Raw genomic sequence first — 16,171 nt, 5'->3', positions numbered from 1 at the left:
TATGTTTTTTAACACTATTTGAGCATAAAGTACAACATTTATGGGACAGTTCATGTCAGATTTTGTTCATTTTTGACTTGAAATAATATTTAAATGTGAGTCTGGATTTTTTAGACTTTATGAGCAGTAATTAAAAAAAAGAAAAAGAAAGCCAGAAAACTAAGAAAGCCAGAAAACTTCACAAACATCATAAATGAACCACAGTGATTATAATTTGAAGACAAAAATGCATGACATGACACCTTAAAAACTGCTTTCTGGAATACACAGCAACTCTGTACTGCCATCTGGTGGTAGCTGCTTGACTCCAGTTATGAGGAGAGAAAAAAGGCATCAGTGAATGCATGCATGCCAACTTGATCCACAAATGCAATTCAGTAATACAGTCAAGATGAATCTGTATTTGATTTGAAACATTTTTTTTTTCTTTGAGTGCATGTACATATTTAAAACAAATTTGTGCCAAAGGGAACATTTGTATACATGGATGTGTCTCTATGCCAGGGCTTGACTGGGACAAAAAAATCGGCCCTGGCATTTTTTGGTTCAGGCAGCCCACCTCCACTTAGATATGTATACTACGATATCCGCATCTGTAATATGGTTTGCTATAAATACCATGTTAAACAAACAGGGTTCGGCTAATATGTTTCTGTTGATGGATGCACATTCTGGCTGCCCAATACATTACAACAACAGCAATGAAAAAAATTTAAATCAATGTGGACAAACCATTCACTCTTGTTCAATGCGAATGACGTATGCTGGAATATGAGCATTGATTCCGTCAACACCCATGTGCTGATAGCTTGCACACAGGTGAGACCTGAACAGCACACGTTAATATCTTTGTTTAAGCTAAATTTGTTTAAGCTTTACAGCCAGAGGACACAAGCTCGAGTGCGCAGTGAGAAGATTTGTGCATTCGCAAATATTATGCTTTCTCTGAAGTATTGTGTTTAATTGGACAAAATCACACAAAAAATGTCAAAATGCCAGTCTTGGTAAGTATCCTTAGACATAGCTGGCTGAACGTACTTACAGTGTCTTAAAGTGACAGCACTTTCTTAATATTAATTAAACAGCAACAACAAAGAAATCACTCACTGCTCTTGATTGAATAGCTTTTGTAAACTTTAATAAAGAGTTAAATTCTCTTTTAATATCTTAATAAAGATTAATCTTTAATAGTTACATTTCATTACTTTATTCAATTTCTATACCTAAAAACTAACGTTAGACCTACCTAAAAAAAAAAACCTGAAAATCACTGTTTATTTTATTTGTATCTTTACTCTATTCTATTCATTTGTGCTGTTGCTTGTAGTTTGATAGATTATTCTTATTTTCTTTATTTTTATTTGACAGTATAGTTTTTGCCTAAACATAGCACATACCTATCCGTACCGAAACCGTGACTCTAAAACAGTGATACAAACCGAACTATGAGTAAGCTGAACCGTTCCACCCCTAATATATACGATATATATATATACACTATACCAGTCAAACGTTTTTAAACAGTACGATTTTTAATGTTTTTTTTTAAAGAATTCTCTTCTCCTCACCAAGCCTGCATTTATTTGATCCAAAATACAGCAAAAGCAGTAATATTCTGAAATATTTTTACTATTTAAAATCACTGTTTTCTAGTTGAATATATTTTAAAATGTAATTTATTCCTGCGATCTCAAAGCTGATTTTTAGCATCATTACTCCAGTCCTTCAGAAATCATTCAAAAACAGTGGTGTGTTGCTGTTTTAAGTTCAGAAGGACAGCATTTATCTGAAATAAAAATGTTTTGTAACATTATAAATTGTTTTTGTTTTTATTTTTGATTTTTTTAAATTTTTGTTGCTAAATAAATAAAAGTATTAATTTCTATCATTCTCTCACTCCCACACATTATTATTATTATTATTATTATTATTATTACCATAGTAAATTTGTGGTTACTGCAGTTTTACTACAAATGCTGTGATTGTCACGGTGTCTGTTCTGTGTCTCCCTGGGTGGCCACTAGAGGTCTCACTTCCCCTTATTGTCACCCCTTTCAGAACTACATTTCCCACTAGCCTTATCTGTTCATCACTGTTCATTGGGTTCAGCTGTCACCACTTACCTTGTTTGCACCTGTCTTTAAATACTCTGGTTGTTCTGTCATTGTTACGGAGTCCTTGTTGCATGTCACCCTGCTTTTTCCTGGTTCCCTAGTGGATGTTCGTGTTTCGTGTTTTGGGACTGTGTTTATGTTTGGTTTTGACCCCTGCCTGACTGTTTTATGATTTTGGATTACCCTTTAATAAACACTGGCATTTGGATCTACCTGTCTGTGTGCGCTTACGTGACAGAAGGACTCTGTCATGCCTAGATCCAGCGGTGGTGGGATTTCGAATCTGTTCCCCAGCCACCATGGGGGGAACGGAGGGGGAGATTCCGGAACTTAACCACCCTTCGTCAAAGGGGGAGTGAGGTGGGTGGCCTGGCGCAAGTGTTTTGGACCATGGCAGTCGGGCTAGGTTATAATGATGCAGCACTGAAAGACTTATTCAACAATTGCCTAGATGATCCTTTGCCTCAATGGGAGATGATGGGGCTGGAGATCCTGGACTTTTGGGGTTTTACTAATTACCTGCACCATCGTGCTCGGTGGGATACATCGGGCTGATCCAGCGCCACAGCACAAGATGGCCGCCAGCCCATCGCCACAGCACAAGATTGGCCGCCAGCCCAGCGCCACAGCACAAGATGGCCGCCAGCCCAGCGCCACAGCACAAGATGGCCGCCAGCCCCAGCGCCACAGCCCAAGATGGCCGCGGAGACAGTATTAGTTACTTTTCCAGGATGTGCCAGATCCCAGAGTTTCCCGGGAGTGTTCACACCACGGCCGCTGAGCCAGCGCCAATGGCCAAGATGGCCACCAGTGCAGCACCACAGCACAAGATGGCCGCCAGCCCAGCGCCACAGCACAAAATGGTTACGCCAGCCCAGCACCACTGCACAGGATGGTCGAATCTACACCTGTGGTGGCAGACTGATGGGTTGACTCAATGCCTGAGTCTTCCGTCAAGGACCGCCCGGCACGTCATCATAGAGGCCAGCAGGAGGAGGAGACAGGCGTCAGCCGTTCCTCAAAGCCCGGAGGACGTTCCCCCGAGCAGGCCGCTGCCGTCCAGGAGGACGTTCCCGAGCAGGCCGCTGCCGTCCAGGAGGACGTTCCCGAGCAGGCCGCTGCCGTCCAGGAGGACGTTCCCGAGCAGGGCCGCTGCCGTCCAGGAGGACGTGTCCGAGCAGGTTCCCGATCCCGAGGCCCGGTTCCCGAGATGGCTCGGTTGTTCTTGGAGGCCGAGGCGGTTCCCGATGCAGTGTCCGAGGCGGTGCCCGAGGCGGTGCCCGATGCCGAGGCGGTGCCTGATGCGGTGGCCGAGGCGGTTCCCGATGCAATGTCCGATGCCGAGGCGGTGCCCGTTGCCGAGGCGGGTGCCCGTTGCCGAGGCGGTGCCCGATGCCGAGGCGGTGGCCGATGCGGTGGCCCGAGGCCGAGGCGGTGCCTGATGCGGTGGCCGAGGTGGTTCCCGATGCAATGTCCGATGCCGAGGCGGTGCCCGATGCGGTGCCGAGGCGGTGCCTGAGTGCAATGTCCGATGCCGAGGCGGTGTCCGATGCCGAGGCGGTGTCCGATGCCGAGGCGGTGCCCGATGCCGAGGCGGTGCCTGATGCGGTGGCCGAGGCGGTTCCCGATGCAATGTCCGATGCAGAGGCGGTGTGCCGATGCCGAGGCGGTGCACCCGATGCCCGAGGGGCGGTGGCCGATGCCGAGGCGGTGCCTGATGCGGTGGCCGAGGCGGTTCCCGATGCAATGTCCGATGCCGAGTTCCGGTGCCCGTTGCCGAGGCGGTGCCCGTTGCCGAGGCGGTGCCCGTTGCCGAGGCGGTGGCCGAGGCGGTGCCCGAGGCCGAGGCGGTGCCTGAGGCGGTGGCCGAGGCAGTGGTGTCCCGATGGCGATGTCCGATGCAGAGGCGGTGCCCGATGCGGTGGCCGAGGGCGGTTTCCCCGATGCAATGTCCGATGCCGAGGCGGTGTGCCGATGCCGAGCGGTGTCCGATGCCGAGGCTGTGCCAGGCGATGCCGAGGCGGTGCCTGATGCGGTGGCCGAGGCGGTTCCCGATGCAATGTCCGATGCCGAGGCGGTGCCCGATGCCGAGAGGCGGTGGCCGAGCGGTGCCTGATGCGGTGGCCGAGGTGGTTCCCGATGCAATGTCCGATGCCGAGGCGGTGCCTGATGCCGGTGGCCGAGGCGGTTCCCGATGCAATGTCCGATGCCGAGGCGGTGCCCGAGGCGGCCCGAGGCGCGGTGCCCGAGGCGGTCCCCGACGCAATGACCGAGGCGGTGCCCGAGGCGGTGGTCGAGGCGATGCCCGATGCCGAGACGGTGCCCGATGCGGTGCCAGAGACGGTGCCAGAGACGGTTCCCGATGTAATGCCCGAGACCGAGGCTGTTCCTGGAGGTCGAGGCGGTGCACGACGGTCGTTGTTCCCGATGCCGAGGCGGTGCCCGATGCCGAGGCGGTGCCCGATGCCGTTCCGAGGTCGAGGCAGTGCCCGATGCTGTTTCCGCCGAGGCGGTGCCCGAGGCTGGTGCCCGATGCGGATGGCGGTGCCCCGAGTTGGTTCCGAGACCTAATACTGGGCAGTGCCCGAGTGCGCAGGCCGAGGTCGTTCAATCAAAAAACCCGAGGCGGTGCCCGATGCCAGGCCGAGGTCGTTCCCGAGGCGGTGGCCGATTGCCCAAGGCTGTTCGCCGAGGCCGTTCCCGAGGCGGTTGCCCGATGCCGAGGGCCTAGTTCCCGAGCGGTGTCCTGTGTCCCAAGGGCCGTTCCCGAGTTGCCATTCCCGAGGCGGTGCCCGAGGCCGTTCCCGAGGCGTGTGCCCGATGTTCCGAGCGGTGATGGGCCCGAGCCCGAGGCCGTTCCCGAGGCGGTGTCCTTGTCCGAGGTCGAGCCCGAGGGGGCCGTTCCCGAGGCGGACCGAACGAGCCCGAGGTCCGTGCCCGAGGCTGTTCCCCAGGCGGTGTCCTGTGCCCAATGCCCGTTCCTGAGGCCATTCCTGAGGCCGTTCCTGAGACCGTTCCCGAGGCGGTGCCCGATGCGCAGACCGAGGTCGTTCCCGAGGCGGTGTCCTTGTCCGATGCCGTTCCTGAGGCCATTCCCGAGGCGGTGCCCGATGCTGTTCCGGAGGCCGATGCGGGGCTCGAGATGGTTCCGGAGGCGATACCCGTGTCCAAGGCCCGTTCCCGAGGTGGTGCCCTTGTCTGAGGCCGTTCCCGATGCCGTTCCCAATGCCGTGACCTGGCCATCGCCACAGCCTGCTCCTTACTGGCTCCCCCGATTGGCAGGTTCCGTTCGGGCAACTCAAAATGGCGAATTCCTCCCTGGCCGTCTGCACAACGAGAATGGACTGATCCACCGTGGCCACCTGAACTGCCTGGCCCCTCGTGGTCCCCTGAACTTTCGGGTCCACCGTGGCCACCTGAACTGCCTGGTCCCTCGTGGTCCCCTGAACTTTCGGGTCCACCGTGGCCACCTGAACTGCCTGGTCCCTCGTGGTCCCCTGAACTTTCGGGTCCACCATGGCCCCCTGATCTGACCGAGCCACCTGGGCTACCAGGGGAGCCATCGCTGCCGGTCCCAGTTCCCCTACACGGGCCTGGCCCCGCCATCCCTCCCCCTGTTCTGCCTCCACCAGTCCCCCTCCCTCCTGGTCTCTTTGTTTTGTGTTTATTGTGTTCTGAGGAGCATCTGGAAGCTGCTCCTTAGAGGGGGGGTAGTGTCACGGTGTCTGTTCTGTGTCTCCCTGGGTGGCCACTAGAGGTCTCACTTCCCCTTATTGTCACCCCTTTCAGAACTACATTTCCCACTAGCCTTATCTGTTCATCACTGTTCTTTGGTTCAGCTGTCACACCACTTACCTTGTTTGCACCTGTCTTTAAATACTCTGGTTGTTCTGTCATTGTTACGGAGTCCTTGTTGCATGTCACCCTGCTTTTTCCTGGTTCCCTAGTGGATGTTCGTGTTTCGTGTTTTGGACTGTTTATGTTTGGTTTTGACCCCTGCCTGGACTGTTTATGATTTTGGATTACCCTTTAATAAACACTGCATTTGGATCTACCTGTCTGTGTGCGTTACGTGACAGTGATAAACTGTGGTAAATTTTTTGTAAAAGGCTGCCAGGTGGTTGTTCTCCTAAAGGTGAAACTGTAGCTTTTTTTTGTTTGTTTGTTTTTTTTTTTTCTGAATGATTTATTATCAGCAATTACACAACATAACACAATCCATTTGAACTTTTAACTTGTAATAAATTCACTTGCACAAACTAGGCTATTTAAAATATATATTACATGTACACAAAAGTTTAGGGTTAGTTAGATTTTGTAATATTTTTTTTAAATAAGTCTCATGCTCACCAAGACTGTACTTATTTAAACAAAAATTTAGTAAAACAACAATATTGTGAAATATAACCATTAAAATAACGATTTCATCTTAATATATTTTAAAATGTAATTTAAAATGCATCTGTGATCAAAGCAGAATTTTCAGCATCATTACTCCAGTCTTCACTGTTACATGATTATTCAGAAATAATTCTAATAGCCTATCATTTGGGGCTCAAGAAACATTTCTGATTATTAGGCTATTGCTGCTTCATATTTGTGTGGAAACCGTGATGCATTTTTCAGAATTAATTTTATACATAGTAACAATGATATGTAATGTAATATTGTGGCAATGGTTTCTTATGCTTCTGATGCTTTTGGGAAATGAAGCCCTATTTGAACAAACATTGTGACTGAGCCATGCGTCAGCAGCGAACGCTGTCTGTGATTGATTGGTTCTGTCTTTCAGCATTTGCCTGTGTTCTGATGAGCAGGAGAAATAGTTGTTGAAGCTGCCATCATAACATAAAGGGTAGAAAGCCGACTAAAACATGATGGAGGAATAAACTCACGTAGCCATCGGGTTTCGTTTGACTGGCGTGCCAACTCACAGGGGCATGCAGTCATTTATTAAATTGCAACACCTGAACAGCATAATGAATGAACCACACCCCTTAGACTCACAGTCATAATAAGAGCACATTCAAGGTCACCAACGTTCAACACCCCCACTTGCTCTTAGGCTGAATAACATACAGTTCTACCAGAAAGACTCGGAGAAGATATTGTAGCAAATCATCCCTTTATTAATGACCCAGCAAGCTATACATATGATAATATTTGGCGTAGGCCCCATCCGTAACTAGCAGTCCGAGGGTACGGATTCAGCATTTCCTGCCTGAAGACGAAGGCAGGGGTGCAGCCCGACCCCATGAGGTTTTAGGAGGGACCATCCTGGTGGTGGTGGAGTGGGTTGGAGGGGAAGAACATCCTGCGGTGGTAAGGAAGATGGAGAGAAGAAGCTTTGTTATTGGTGAGGGAGGAAACCATCTTGGTGTTGGAAGGGTGGATGGTGGTGAGTGAAGCGTTCAGAATCTGCAAACTCAGACAAGTGTAAGCACAGGTCCTTTATACTTCTATTATTAGAACATGATTGGACAATTGAGAGGTAATAAGTGACGCTAACAATTGAGTCTTCCCGGCAGAACTTATGCTAAAGCTTCCATTTATCATGTACATTTACATCACACCAAAAATAAAACACGCAAATCTATCAAGCATGGCTTTGGTTACAGGTTTGGTCAGAATATCTGCAACCATGGCTGCTGTAGGACAATATTCAATAGTTATCTTTCCATCTTCAAGTGCAGATCGAACAAAATGATACTTAATATCAACATGTTTACACCTTTGACGGCATATAGGGTTCTTGGACAAAGCAATTGCCCCTTGATTGTCTCATAAATTTGTCACTGGTGTATAAATACATTCATTGTCCCTTTTGTTTACTAAAATGGGACAAGATATAGGCTTTTCGGCTGTGCAGTAGTCTGCCAAAGCCATATACTCAGCCTCACATGTAGAAAGAGCACTGTGGATGTTTCTTAGACCTCCAAGAAATAACACAGGACCAGTGGCAGACAAACTAAAACAGTAACCCAGTTGGACTTCTTCTATCATTTTTGGTCTGCTGCCCAATCAGCATCACTAATGCAAAGAGATTAAGATTTACATCATTTCTCATATAACACAATTCCTTGTTCACAGTTCCCTTTAAATATCGCAATACATGCTTAGCAGCTACGCCAGTGTTGGTTTTCTTTGGTTCAGAAAAGTGTTGTGACAGCTTACTGACAATGAAACCTAGATCTGGGTCTAGTACCTGGTCATTAGATAGATCAAGCTACCCAACCACTTCTCGATACAGATTTTTGGATCGCATACATTCACCTTCATTATCAAATTGCCTTATTTGTTTTTCGCATGGAGTTGACCTTGGTTTTACAATTAATCATATCAAACCTCTCCAAAATCTTAATAATGAACCTTTTCTGGTTCATTTTTATTTCACCATCTCCTTGTGCAAAATCAATACCCAGAAAATGTGTACGTTTGTCACGATGGACTGTCAAACAGTCTTACAACGTTTACCAAAATCTTTCATTTTAAATCTTTCCTCCAACATTCTTTTCGGTTGATTTGAGTGTCTGCGACTATCGCTTGCTGCAAAAAGCAGATCATCAACCCAGACTATCAAATATGATTTTTCTCACCTCCAGTTTGTTTACTGTAAACACAATGGTCAGCAGGATTTTGAATAAAAATCATTTTGAATCAAAAAAAATTCAGCTAACATTTTATTCCAATTCCGCCTGACTGTTTCAAACCATAAAGTGATTTGTTAAATCTACAGACAAGCCTCTCACTTGTTTCTGACTTTACCTCACAATCCTTCTGGCTGTTCCATGTATAATTCAGTATCAATAGGGGCATGCAAATATTGCAGTCTTTACATCCATTTGATGCAGTTCTAAAACATATTGAAGCTGCAATTGCAATATTAAGTCTACTTATTGATGTCATATCAGCAGTTTGGAGAAAAAAGTTTCATTATAATCAATGCCTGCAACCTTGACTATACCCTTTCGCCACATACCGAGCTTTGTATGTTGTTCCAACTGGGTTTTCCTTCACTGTGTAGACCCATCTGCCCCCCCACTATATTTTTACCTTCAGGTAATGTTGTAAGGGTAAACGTATCATTCTCCTTTAAGAGCGTTCATCTCCTCCTGCATGGCCTTACTCCACAATTCTGACTCTGGTGAACTTATAGCCTCCTTTAGAGTGTGGGGTACATCACATGCAACTCTATAACAATAATCAATACTGGTTAGTGCATGGTCATCATCACATTTTATTCCATACTCATAATCCCTCAAATACTGTAGAGGGACTCTTCTCTCTCTGTGGATAACGCCTGCTCCCTCAAACTCTTTCCCTTTTTTCACCTCCTGTATTGGTTGGGTCACACGTTTCAGATTTTATGTCCTGGGAATTTATTAATTCTATTATCTCAGGTTTTGGTAGGTGAGTTTCAGCACTCTCCCTACGCACATCATCTTCACACATTGACTGATCTGTCTGAGTGTGGCATTCTGTCCCACTCTTTGTGAGAAACTCCACCAACCTGCTTTTGAACAAATTTACCCTGTGTGCACACTTCACATTTTAAATTAGACATTTCAGTTGTACCTTTGATTTTCATCCCTTTTGTAACATTTTCCAGCTTCAACACATCCTCATAATTACAGTGACCGAGAATTTCATGCCTGGTGTGGATATCATACATTCCATGGACACTGATCAAACCTCATCTGTAACAGTGCTTAAATAGAACAGTCTATCATACACCTGGATGTTAAATGTTAAACAACACCGTTCTTATGAACAAGTCTGTTCTGACCTTCTTTGAAAATGACCGTCGCTCCCCTGGGACGTCGCTGCCTTGACCTGAGAAGATGTCCTGTGACAAAAGATGGGACGTACAGCGCCCCCATCAGCATCATTTCCACCACTCGACCTTTGTTGTCTCTCAGGCGAACTTTGGCTGTACCTTTCCTCAAGGCGATACCGCTGGTCTTCTCTCCATTAGCCAGCTCTAGGATGTGCTTGTGTGGCTCAAAACTTTTGTCAAAGTCCTTGAACTGTGTGATGTCCCGGGGATAATGTGCAAACGTGGCTCCTGTATAAACCATGGAGGCCTTTTTCCTTCACTCCACTGACCAGAACGGCCTCCACTTGGCCCACCTTAAAAGCAAATGTGTGGTCTCCTCATCCACCACCCGCTTCACGTTTGTCCCGCTTTCTCTGTCTGCAATTCACATCCTTATGCGTGGAACTCTTGCAAAGATGACACCACTGTCACTGTTCTTTATGCTCGCTCGTAGCAGAAGTGCACTCCACAGCACTTATGTCCCTTCTGTCCGCAGTTAAAACAGGTCAGTTTCATGTTCCAACCGTCTCAGCTTGCTTTCACCTTCATCCCGCTGTCATCCTCTGAGCAAAGCAGCACTAAACGTTTCTGTGCTCTCATAGCTCCTCAGCTTTGTGTTTAAACTCCGTGAAAGTTATCGTTTCATCACTTTGGGGTACGTGAATAGAAAAATGGCTTAAAAGAGTCCGGTAGGCCCTTCAGAACCATTTGCGATCAACAAGCCATCACTTAAAGTCTCTTCCGCATTTCTCCAAAGCTGTAATAGCGGTCTCTGTGCGAATGACCATAATCGTTGTGACGCTCTCATTGACAGCTTTTCTGGAGAGACGTAAGCTCTGTGTATAAGCTAATCACTCGTGGTTTCCCTTTACCAGCATAGTGTTCTCTCAGAATCTTCAGCGCCTCTCTTCCATCATCCGCTGCATCTCTCATCACAAGGGAAAGGCTTTTATCATCCAACAGCTGAACCAGTTCTGCATACGGGTCCTCATTTTTCTTTGCGTCTTCTTCTGCATCGTCATCATCAGGTGGTTCGCTCAGTATGATGTTCTTCAAACTGAGCAGACGCAGGTACGCCAGAAACTTAGTTTCCCACAGTTCATAATTTTTCTCATCCCGTCAAAACATAAACGGTTCCACCGGCTTCCAAACTCCTTCCTGGGCCCATAACCTGTTGAAGCTGCCATCGTAACATAAAGGGTAGAAAGCTGACTAAAACATGATGGAGGAATAAACTCACGTAGCCATCGGGTTTCGTTTGACTGGCGTGCCAACTCACAGGGGCATGCAGTCATTTATTAAATTGCAACACCTGAACAGCATAATGAATGAACCACACCCCTTAGACTCACAGTCATAATAAGAGCACATTCAAGGTCACCAACGTTCAACAATAGTTCTATCCAGCACAATTGTTCCCTAGTATAGTGTATTTTTCCACTTAGAAGCATATTTCATGGACAGAATGTCTTGATAAATAAAATTAGTGGTTAAAAAATGCACTTTAGAATTGATATTTTTATGTGAGGATCGAGCCACTGGATTCAACATCAGTATCGAAAGTATCGATACTTTAGGATCGATCTGCCCATCCCTACCCCATGCGCTTGACATGCTCACTGAACCTCATGCACCTTCTACTAGGCGTCTGTATGCTCTTAAATGGGAAATTGTTGCTTCAATAGAGATATCGACCCATATGACAAGGGCTACTGTCTCTTCATGGGCCTGGTCTAAGATCACAGCTACTTGGAATATAGATTTTGCAGCCGGCTGGTCCTCTCAGAATACTTTCGCCAGGGTTTACAAGTTGGATGTGCTGTCCTAAGTGTCTATGTAAATTTTTATATGTGCTTCTGTACCAGTTTGTCACCACGTATAGCTGTTGACACTACACAGGGCTATGTACATTTTTATATGTGCTTTTGTACCAGTTTGTTACCTCTTACAGCTTTTGACATTAGTAGCATAGGGAGAATTTTATTTTTGGGCAGGCCTGGGCAAAAATGAGTGGGCACTAGTAACTAACAGACGGTGGTTAGCTCAATATTCAGGTCATTTCAGTCTTCTTTTCTTTGATCCAATTGAAAAATAAACTGTAGAACACAGTGGAAGACACGCATAGTAAAACACCCCTTCTCCATCACTGTCACGAACTTGCCCATTGTCAGCATATAACTTAAATAATTATTAATAGTAGCAGTAGTTAAATAAATTGTTTTGGATTTTAGTGTGTTTTTCTAAATATATAAATTTAGAAACTGTGTACTGTTGTATGCTTGGTGTGGTCTTAACCTTGGTTCGGGCTGATCTTCACTGCTCTTATTGCAGGATTTTACACTGTTCCCACATTGAATGCTTTGCAATCTAGAGTGAATACTTAATAGGGAACGCCATAACATTGGTTCCCTGAGAGCTGGAACAAGACATTGTGAAGATAGCCAAGCTCAAGCCCTTGAGCAATAGTGCAGCATTCAGTCTAGATTCTAAGGCAGTTGTCGCCCTCACTGCATTATATACTGCCTGCAGGCTTGTCAGTATTTGCATGCAATTTGCAAAGTCAGTGATAATTGGCCAGTTTATTGAACTGGTGTTATCCTATAAAGTTTCAGTAATTTGGAGAAAGGGAGGATTTCCCAGGTTATGACAGTAACTGGAGATGTTTTCTTCCAACTCTTTACAGTTGTATAGGACTTTATAACTCATTTAAAGACCGTTTTTACGAGGTCACTCGCCAAAACCGTGCATTTTGACACAATTTTGTGTGTTGTCTGAAGCAGCTCAGCGCATGCGCACAGCCAAATGCACCAAGACTTTCAATCTGAGACTTTCAAACTACTTCATTTGATAATAATCAAGACAATCATCAAGTAAAGGGGAACAGTACCTGGATCATGACATGGACCATGGAACAATGGGCAAGACCATGGGTCATGGACCAATGGTGGACTTGGATCATGGCATGGATCATGGATCAGTGGGCAAGACCATGGGTCATGGATCAATGGTGGAGTTAGACCCTTGAGCAAGGGCAGGTCAAACTATGGTGCATAGGTGGGCCTCGACCATTAAACACTGGAGGACCTTGGCTGTGGAGCAGTGGCAAACAGTGAAACACTGGAGGACCTGGGCCATGGAGCAGAGGCAGACTGTGGAACAATGGCGGACCTGGGCCATGGAACAGTGGCAGACAGTGAAACACTGGAGGACCTGGGATGTGGAACAGTGGAGCAGGAAACCACCAGGTCAGATCCAAAGGAACATGGAGCCATGGCAGAGCAGGAAGGCAGCGTGGAGCCAGCAGAACAGGAAGCCATGGTGGAATTGACAGAGCAGGAAGACATGGCAGAGTTGGCAGAGCAGGAAGGCAGGGTGGTGCCGGCAGAGCAGACATCCATAGTGGAGCAGAGACCTTGAAAGACCAGTTGACTGTGACAGAACTTGCAGAGAGTTCATGAGCAGTCTCCATAGCCACAACAGAGCAGACTGAGAGTTCAGAGGATGGCATCACCTCTGGAGGATCTGCATCGTACACCGCCACCTATGGAGGCACTGTAGCAGACTTAGGGATTTGAGCAGGCTCTGGAGCTGACTCAAGGACAGGAGAGACCTCTGGGGCAGACTCATTGACAGGAGAGGTCTCTGGGGCAGACTCATGGACAGAAGAGACCCCTGAGACAGACTCGTGGACAGGAGAGGTCTCTGGAGCACAGTTTGCAGCCAACATGCTCAAAATGGCAACCACCATTACAGGAAGGGCAGAAGAGGGTGGCAGGACCTCTAAGATGGCTGGGCTTGAAAGTGCTGAACCTACATGGTTAGAGAGTATTGAGACTGCGTGGCTTGGAAGCATAGAATCTGCGTGGATCGGGAGCATAGAATCTACACAGGATGCTAGTCTCGAATAACTTGGGCCTGACTTAATGGCTCTGGGCATGGTTGACATGACGTGAGGTGTCACTGGAACAGTGGCCATGACTGAACAAGACTCTGGAATGGCAGCCATTTTGTACAAAGTCTCTAATCTGTTAGTCATTTTATGTACAGTCTCTGGGTTGGCAGCCATTTTGTCTGGGGACCATCTTGTGAAGAGGCTCTTGAGTGGTGGCCATCTTGTGAGCAGGCGCTGGCTTTGGAGGCATGATGAGAGCAGGCCCTGGCTTGGGAGGCATGACGAGAGCATGACGAAAGCAGGCACTGTCTTGAGAGGAATGATGCGACCAGGCCATGGCTTGGCTGACATGACGTGAGCAGGCCCTGGCTTGGCTGACATGACGTGAGCAGGCGCTGGTGCAGCATAGCGTAAACAGACCCTGGAGTAGAAGGGATGACGGTTGGGTGATCTGGTTGATCTGGTTTAGTGGATACTGTAGGATAAGAGCGTTCCAAATCCCCAATCCCCATAGTAAACAAGGAATCACTTAAATGGAGTGCAAGGTCAATATATTGTCCCAGAGTCTAGTGCGGAGTGTTGTCGTGGCATTAATTTAGGGATTTCATTTGTGAGACCAAAATTGAAAATGTCCTTGAGTGCAACGACATTGAAGTCCACCTGATGGCACAGTCCACAAAAGTCCTGCACATAATCCTCTATGGCCTGGGTTGACGAGATAAGAAACCAGGAAAACAGCCTGCGGGGAAATTGGTTCTCAAAGAAACACTGTCCATGCTGGCTAGTTACTAGAATTAAGCTCCTAGAATGACATGGTGTGAAAACTCCTTTTGTTGTAGTATCCTTTCAACCCTTAAAGGGATTCCGGAAGATAACGCTGCTCAATGCATTTGTAAGTTGCTTCTTACAAGATGCTGCAAGTAAAAATAAAGTCCTTCATTGCAACCTTGTTTTAGTCCCTTTCAATATAAAAGTCTTTGCTACTCATTCATAAAGATTAATCTAATGGTGTAACAATGTAACTAAAATCACCATCACTGCCACACAGACACCATTTAATACTATTTATAAATACTTCTGTTATTTATTAACAGTTAATAAAATTGTTTATTGAACAATAATATCTACAGGTGCAGTATTTAATAATGACAGCTAGTGGCTGAAATGGGTACTGCGGTCAAAATTCTAAATATTTTTTCTTCTGTCCTCTCCTCAGACTCAATGCCTACATGTGTTGTCACATTGGCTACACAAACGAGCGCAATTGACAATGAAAGGCGACAAACTTTATAACTGGCTTTAGTGTTGTTTTTCAGATAAACAAGTATGTGAACTTGAATTTCTGCAAATGTATTATGGTGTTTTTATGCTTTAGTACAGTCAATAGATTACATACAGCACCATTAAAAAACAACAACAGCCATTATAAAAGTTGGTTAGCAATTCAGTCAAAAGTACTAAAGCTCAAATTTACATAAATATAGAAAGTTATGAAACGTTGCCCTCAGCCAAAGTTATTTACAAAAATAATACATTAATGAGACCAAAGACTGACCATTAGATTTACCTAAAACAATTTATATTTCATGTTTAACCACTATAGAGACATCAGAGCCAGCAGCAAATTCCAGAAGTCCTAGCTGAGGTAAAGCTTTTCTGCAGGGGTTGATAAGCCCTGAACGACCGCTGATGCCCTAGAGCTCACATCTCTGAAAATATCAAAGCTAATTTTCAAATACGTGCTATCTTTATAAACAAATTGCATATTTGAAGTTTAATCAACAATATTCTCACCTAAAAAAAATCTTAGAACTACATTTGGTAACACAACAAAAGCATTCCTAAAATTATAGTGGATTTTGGCATCTGCTATGACACCTGCTGTGAGAAATGCTGTAAAGCGAAGTGATACAAACTGTGAAATGGTTCCCATGGTCAATCAGATTTTGAAGACCTCTCAGCCAATCAGATTTGAAAACCATAAACAAACTGTTGTATAAATATATTCCTGTGACTATAAGAACAATCTCTCTATGTATAATAATATTAATAATAATAATAATTTATTGTCATTGCTGTGGAACAACGAGATTACATTAGAGCATCAATTGACGGTGCAATTTCATAAAAGCGGAAGCGTAGGAATGACATTGACAACAGTGACATAATAAGGTCCAACATTATCAGCCATAACACAGTATGTCAACAGGGCAATACGACATTGGTAAGGAATACAGTGTACAAGGTAGAGAAACAGTAGTAACCAGAAAGATGTGTATTGTTGTGTGTGCTGCAGCAATGCAAAGTCCAGTTGACAGTAAATGCAAATTGTAGAAGAATGGTGCATAA

This window comes from Cyprinus carpio, chromosome B20 (assembly GCF_018340385.1).
Source record: "Cyprinus carpio isolate SPL01 chromosome B20, ASM1834038v1, whole genome shotgun sequence".
NCBI classification, from domain to species: domain Eukaryota; kingdom Metazoa; phylum Chordata; class Actinopteri; order Cypriniformes; family Cyprinidae; genus Cyprinus; species Cyprinus carpio.
This window is presented reverse-complemented; position numbering follows the sequence as displayed.